This window comes from Neltuma alba, unplaced genomic scaffold (assembly GCF_004799145.2).
Source record: "Neltuma alba isolate B1F8T4 unplaced genomic scaffold, ASM479914v2 tig00001130_pilon, whole genome shotgun sequence".
NCBI classification, from domain to species: domain Eukaryota; kingdom Viridiplantae; phylum Streptophyta; class Magnoliopsida; order Fabales; family Fabaceae; genus Neltuma; species Neltuma alba.
The window spans coordinates 26,796-34,367 of record NW_021632345.1 but is presented as its reverse complement, the minus strand read 5'-3'; the positions used below and the strand labels follow the sequence as shown (position 1 = coordinate 34,367).

Sequence of the window (7,572 nt, the reverse complement as noted above, 5' to 3'; positions counted from 1 at the left end):
AAAAAAGTTTAAAAAGAAAACAAATTCCTATTGTCCCCCCTCTACGTTATTAATGTTAAGAATAATATTAACTGTTGGTTATGATTAGCGTGGTAACAATAATTGACTCAGAATGCAGTAATTGAGTGGCTTTTGGGGGAAAAATAGTGCCATTACACACAGTACATCTTTTTGTCTATTTTAATGTCTTAACCTAATTCTCTTCTGTTTGGCTGAGACCATTCATAACAAGTCATAATTACTCTAATTCTAATGTTTTTATTAGGTTATAGTTGGGGATGCCGTATAATTTTAAATCTGTCCAATTAATGAAGCATGTCACCGCGCTCTAGGTAGGATTTTTCATTTAATTTGATGAACTAAAAGAATGTGTATATAAATTTAATTTGCATCCATTTGGTCAGCATAATACTCCAGTCGTGACTCTTGACCGCTCTATGCATATATAGCAAGACTGGAGGAGGTTTGGTAAAGATGAATTGTCCAAATTATTATTGATGATTGAATTAATTAACACGATGGCTAGCGTACGTGGCTACGTTAGCCTAAAGGCGAAAGCTATCACATTATTAATTGGAAGGGTTTTCAACTCCATAGGATCCTACTGCTATATATAATTAAGAATTTCATTCATCAATCTCTTTGGGAAAGCAGATATAGATTAATAAGTAAACTGAGCTTCTGATGATGATGGGGGATAACCTGTAATTAAAATTAAAGTTTGGGGACATTTGGTTTAGCAACTTAGCATATGTTTGATTATTGAGTGATGAAATGCCATTGAAGAACGTTCCGATTCTTTGGAGTTCCTGAAGCTCGCTCGATCTCTCAGCTGGCACATTTATTACATGTATGAGGAATAGCCAAGATCTTCTCTTCCTTCACTTAAACGGTGCGCTGAGTACCAAAACTGCTGCCCACTTTTAAATGCCAAATGAAGACACAGACATGAGTGTTTGGAGTATTTTGAGGACGAGGAAAAGAGGAGTGCACGCTTGGAATTATTAATGTATTATATACACACACACACACACACTTATGAAGCAAACCCGAGAAAGAATGAAAATAATTAATTAGTGTGTGTGAGAGAGAGAGAGAGAGAGTGATGAGATGAGAGGAAGAGAAGGAAGAAGGAATGGTGGAGATTTGCAGAAAACATCATCATAGCTCTGATTCGATCTGCAATAGAGGGGCAGACACACAGTGGTCCTTCACGATACTCTCCGCCTAATTTTTTTCAATTTATCGATTCACATCATGAGTTTCCAAAGCTCAACACATATATAGCATTACTACTTCGTGTTTGCCTTTCATTAATCCCTCAATGTATTACAAATTACTTGTTTCCTCACCTCAACAAATTAAATACTTTGCTATATAACAAACTTTGCAAAATTTTCTTTTCTTTTTACCCCATTCACTTATAAAATCAAATATACTTTTAATTTATCGTTGTAAATTCACAGTTGTTGAACTTTTTTTTTTAATTTCATAATAAATTTATTTGTTTGATTAGAAAAATGAAAGAAGCGCTGTAAGGACACTTGGAGTCCGTTTTTACTTTTAGCTCCAGGAACGCCCTGCTTTGTGAGAGGCCTGAGTTCCATGATCAATCATCCGTCCAATGATTAATGCATATAGTTACTTTATTACTGACAAGGCCCAGAACTAGCCAGAATTAATGGAACTAACAAAGGCCCAAATTATTACTCTGCATGCCCACTCTTGCTGCTTCCAGGTTCTCAGAAAAACGGTGTTACCATCACGTATCAGCAAAATAGGCTCTTGTGTAGACTGCCAAAGTTCTTCCATTCGTGAGCATGCATAGGCTTCTTGAAAGGCCACGTTTGTTTCTACTATGATACGTTTTTATTTGAAACGATCCTATCAATGTCTCTCTTCATTCAACTCCTTCATTTTAGCCAATCGTCAATTTTTTCTCACAGTAGGTAGTCTGCAGACATTCAACTCGCCATGATGAAAATAGAAATGAAAAGCGCATAAAACAAACGAATTGGACTAAAAATAGAAACTATGCTAGTTTTGTTATAATTTAACGCCAAATATATTCGCCAGACTTCCATGCATACCGCAAGATGAGTTTAAAAAACCAAATATCGGCATTTACTCCTTCCCTATCCACAAATTCCAAAGGTAAAATTCCCTTAAAAAATGAAGTAAACTATGTGACAAACACTAGTCTTACCACTCCTTCCATCAAATAAGAAAAGCCCTCTTGGCAATCTCTCGTTCAGAGAAGGATAATCTAGTTCGAAGGACCCTTGAGTCTGAAAATACAGATCTGATTTCAGAATCGTCGTCACGTTGGGACAAGTAAAGAAATTCTGATCCTCCTACAACATCCTCAAATCTCTTGTCGGTGCATGCCTGCTCTGAGATACCTTGCGCTTATGTAGAGGTCTAGGCAAGGTTTCTTTTTTTCCTTCTTTTGTTAAAATTGGCGCTGTCTTGAATTTGGATTAAAACAGAACATTTAGACCTCGAATTTTGATAAGTTCGGAAAAGCATCTCAATTTTTTTCTTACCGGGGTTTCAATGCACGCTAGATTCTTGTGGAACTAGATTGAAGAAAGCATCCACGACAGCCATGGTCAACGATATAACACCAACGCGTCTTGAGGTCTTATACCAGAATTCAGATATATGATTACTATTCCAGAATGAACAACACATAACGAATATATATTCTTTTTCACACAAAATGAATAAAATTTTCAGGGTAAAAATACTGCGATTGTGTTTTGCTGGCTTCTTGGGAATGGGATTTTCTTTTCTCTTCTCATGGAACAGCATGCTCACAATAGAAGATTATTATGTCTACCTGTTCCCGGTAATTACTTTAAACTAAGCTTTCCCTAGTGTATCATTAAATTACTCTGTTCTCTTTCTGTTATAGGGATAATGCAGATGTTATCATTCTTTGAATGAACTGCATTTTGTATTGACGTAATTTTCTCCTCTTGTTGTTGTCAATCAATGCTTTCTCATCGTGCAGAATTACCACCCCTCTCGGGTGCTTACTCTTATATATCAACCATTTGCAATTACAACACTCGCAATACTGACATACTACGAGGCAAGAATGAATACTAGGAAACGGAACCTATTTGGATATACTCTATTTTTCATAAGCTGTCTGGCAGTGTTAATCGTAAGTTGTCTTCATTTGTTTGTAATGTTTGATTCTTCTGGCTTAGTTTTAACTTTTGCTTTCCTTTTTAAATTGACATAGTTGGATTTAGCAACGTCTGGTAAAGGAGGCCTCGGAACTTTCATTGGCATATGCGTAATTAGTGGAGCATTTGGAGTTGCAGATGCCCATGTACAAGGCGGAATGGTCGGAGACCTTTCTTACATGCACCCCACTTTTATGCAGGTAAGCATCAGTTCGTCATATAAAAAATGCCAAAAGATTCTGACATGACTCTATAATGTTCATTTCATCGTCTGCGATTTGTGTTATGATTCTTTTCTCTTCTATGTTGCAGTCTTTCTTTGGTGGTTTAGCAGCATCAGTTTCCTAACATCTGCTCTGAGGCTGATCACTAAGGCAGCTTTTGAGAAGTCGAAAGATGGTCTCAGAAAAGGAGCCAGTGCGTTCAACTCTTAATACCCTCTCAGAAGCCAAAAGGCTTTCTAAACGATCGCCCTCATCTATTACATTGCAATCATATCAAATAGATACTAACTACAAATATGTTGTGTTATTACTGCAGTTTTATTCTTTGCGATATCAGCATTATTCGAGTTTCTTTGCGTTTTCGTCTATGCGTTTGTCTTTCCTAAGCTACCAATTGTGAAGTACTACCGTTCAAAGGCAGCATCAGAAGGTTCCAAGACTGTCACAGCTGATCTTGCAGCCGGAGGAATCCAGGCATTACCGGAAAAGCAAGTCAGTAGTGCGTCTTAATCTCTTTCTTATTATCTTTGAACCAAGCGCTTGTTCACTGATCTCCAGAAAAGGGAGGTTCCCACAGGTCGACGAATTTGGAAACCTTATGGAGAGGAAAGGAAACAAACAACTACTGATGGAAAACATTGATTATGCGGTTGACATATTCCTCATTTATGTGTTAACACTCTCTATCTTTCCTGATTCTTATCAGAAGATACTGGATGGCATGGTTTGGGAACCTGGTAGGTTCAGATAATTCACAACAAGAAATGTTCCTAGTTTGTCTCTGATATATATAAGCAGCGGCGCTTGCCATTGTTTCAGGTATGCCCTGGTTCTGATTGCGATGTATAACGCGTGGGATCTGATAGGAAGATACATTCCCTGGTAAAAGTGCTCAAGTTGGAGTCGAGGAAGATGCTGATGATGGCAAGTGTAGGCCGTTTCTTATGGTGCCAGCATTTTATTTTACTGCAAAATAATGGAGATCAGGGCTGGATGATAATGCTAACGTCTGTGTTGGGGCTAACCAATGGTTATCTCACTGTGTGTGTCATGACTTCGGCACCACAGGGCTACAAGGTTAGTCGGCTAAGTATAGAGAATTAAATGAATATTCAGGTGTTTAAAAGGGTTATTATCAATAATGCTGTGACAATTTTTTCAATCTGTAGGGGCCAGAACAAAATGCGTTAGGGAACTTGTTGGTATTGTGTCTCATAGCAGGAATATTTTCAGGGTTGTGCTTGATTGGCTGTGGTTGATATAGCAAAGGCTGGTGATTTAAGCAACTCTAGTCTGATAATTTCATTTGTTGTGTTATGCTTCTATATTTATAGTTATAGAATTGGTAAGGAAACAGTACATACAGTTCTTAGTTTGTAAACACCATGCTTCTACTTACTTCTCTCTGATGCTAACCAGAGGATCATGAAGCGTTTTGTTTTGCCGATGAAGATTTTTTGTAATTAGATAAAGCAACAAGTCATTCGCTGCATTTATTTAATTTTCATGTTAGAAAAACATTATAACACAGGATGCTTTTTATTTGACACAAAGTATTTAAATTTAATTAGCAAAAATATAAAAAAAAAGCGAGAGAGACAAACGAATTTAGTCAAAATTGAAAAGAAAGCCACCATATAATAAGCCCAACAATGGTTTCGGCATCGCATGCAAAAATAGAAACATCATATAAGTATGATATATTATTCAAAAAAATTTCTATTTGACATGTAATTAGATTTTTTTTTTTGGCATTATCAAACTGAAGTGGGATACATTATTTATATGTTTTCATTATATTTTATAAAAAAATTAACTCTTCAGAAATATCATTAATGAAATATTTCATTTAATATTCTTCTTCATAAAATAGATATAATTGATAAGTTGTAAAAAGGAATAATCCTATGAAAAAATAAGATATGAGATCCTTAAGAGGAAGGGTACATCATGAAATGAAACTCTTAAACTCACCAGCAATAAACATGAGATCCTTGATATTTATTCGTCTGATGTTTTTGTGAACATGTGATGCTTCAATCATTTCAAATTATCTTTCAAAAGAAAAATCATTTGCACAGCCAACAGCAATAGGCGTCGCCATCTCCACTCCAGACACGAATGTGAAGCGCATTTTGAGATGAGATGGACGTGGTCCTGCCCTGTGGATAGGGGTGGAAAACAGGCCTGGCCTGTTGAGGCCTATTGGCCTGACTTGGCCTGTGGCCTGTGAAAGGCCTTTTAATCGGCGTGAGCCTGGCCTGTGGCCTATTAAGAGGCCTGTTTTTTTATCAAATTTTAAACAACATAAATCAATTCAAAATTACAATAATTCAACCTAATTAATCTAAAATACACAAAAAATATGAAATTTCAAATTAACACATTTGTAAAACATGTCCCCTTAGGCCCAAAAAAAATCTAATATGAAAAATTATTAGAAAACATAATTTCACTCTAATATAAAAATATCACTTCATCCCATCTTAGTATAAAAATTAGTTGATGACTAGATCTAGTTTAAAATATGAAACATCCTTAATCCCTTTTATATTTTTAATTTATCATTTATTCAAACTAATTTACTAACAAAATGATATTTGATCCTGTTGTTACACATGGTTGTTTTAAAAAAAATGTTACAGTTATTATAATTTATTTATTTATTTAAATTAATTAAGTAACTATATAATAAGAATTAGATTAAGCACACATATATACGGTCTAAAACATAATAGGTCAATTCTCTCTATATATATATATTCTATATAAGATTAATATGAAAAGTATGGATCAAATAATGAATGATACTTTTTTTTAATGCACTTATGTTTTCTTTTCTCTGTTAATATGTGTCATTATACATACATTAATTATTTTTATTATAGAGAATAGAAATGAAATGAAGTATGCAATGGGCTCTAGATAACACGTTTATGTGGATGGAGTTTTCTCAATTAACTAATCAGAAATAGATTCCCTCCTATCAATTTACAATTTTAACCTAAAAAAAAAAAAATAACAGGTCCAGGCTGCCTGACAGGCCAACAGGTTTACTATCAGGCCTGAGCCTGGCCTGATAAAGTAAACAGGCCTTTTTACAAGCCTGAGTCTGGTCTGATATCTAAACAGGCTAGGCCACAGGCTGCCTGCCTATTTCCAACCCCTACTTGTAGATCGGAGCCTGTGTGATTCATTGCATTCTTTGAGGGCTTTGAATTGGGTGTTTGGCCTTTTATAAACAACAGATCATGAGGCTAAGAGATCATTCGTAATTCTGATGCTTATTTTGATACCCTTTTGTCAAGTTAGCCCTCTTGACGCATTTAATTAAGAACCACCATTTGTTGAAATCATAGAGAAGAACTAAGATTAACACAGCTCAGTTGCAAATGTTAGAAGATCAAATGCAGCTCCGTTGTATAAATTGTGGGTTCAATAGAAAGTGGTTAATCAATTTATCTTCTTGTCTTCAAGACTTGGTCTTTTAGTTTCCAATATGTAATTAAGTTTTAAATGTTCATAATTTAGAACTTATTTACAAGTTATCTTCTATAAGTTACAATGGACCCGTTTTAGAATAGTTTATAAATAGCTTTTCAATTATGATTTATGAAATACGAGATAAATATGTAAGAAGAATTTTATTTCAGTTTACATAAAACATGCTTATAAGAATTTCTAACACTTTGCCAAACAAACCCAATATTTCCGTGTATACAAACCTTCATAATTCATAATAAATGACACGTAAATCATTTTCTACGATTGACAACCGAACTCGAGGAATTTACAGCTGAAAAATGGTCTCCACGTCATTTTTCTTTCGTGCAAACATTACTACCAAAAAAAAAAAAGAAGAAGAGCACATATTTAGTCCTGGCAAAAAGGCTGTTGTGGGGATGATGAAGCTGGAAATCAAGAAGTACTGTGTTAATTATCAAAGCAGTCCTAAAGAAGGCGGAAATGATTATGAATAAAATAATCAAATTACTCAAACAATACAGTAGGAGTGATTAATTTATAACACACATCACATGTGCCTAGTTTTGGCCCCATTTATATGACAGACATTCAACCGCAATTGTCTCCCCTAAACTCTCAGGAACCGCGGTTTTCTTATCCTCGAGATTTGTAGGTTTAGCCTTTTA

At 35.1% G+C, this 7,572-nt stretch overlaps 1 pseudogene; it reads left to right on the top strand.

Annotated features, from left to right (window-relative positions):
- The first annotated feature begins 2,608 nt into the window (after positions 1–2,608).
- Positions 2,609–4,685, top strand: LOC114751208 (equilibrative nucleotide transporter 3-like; annotated as a pseudogene).
- Positions 4,686–7,572: the final 2,887 nt, after the last annotated feature.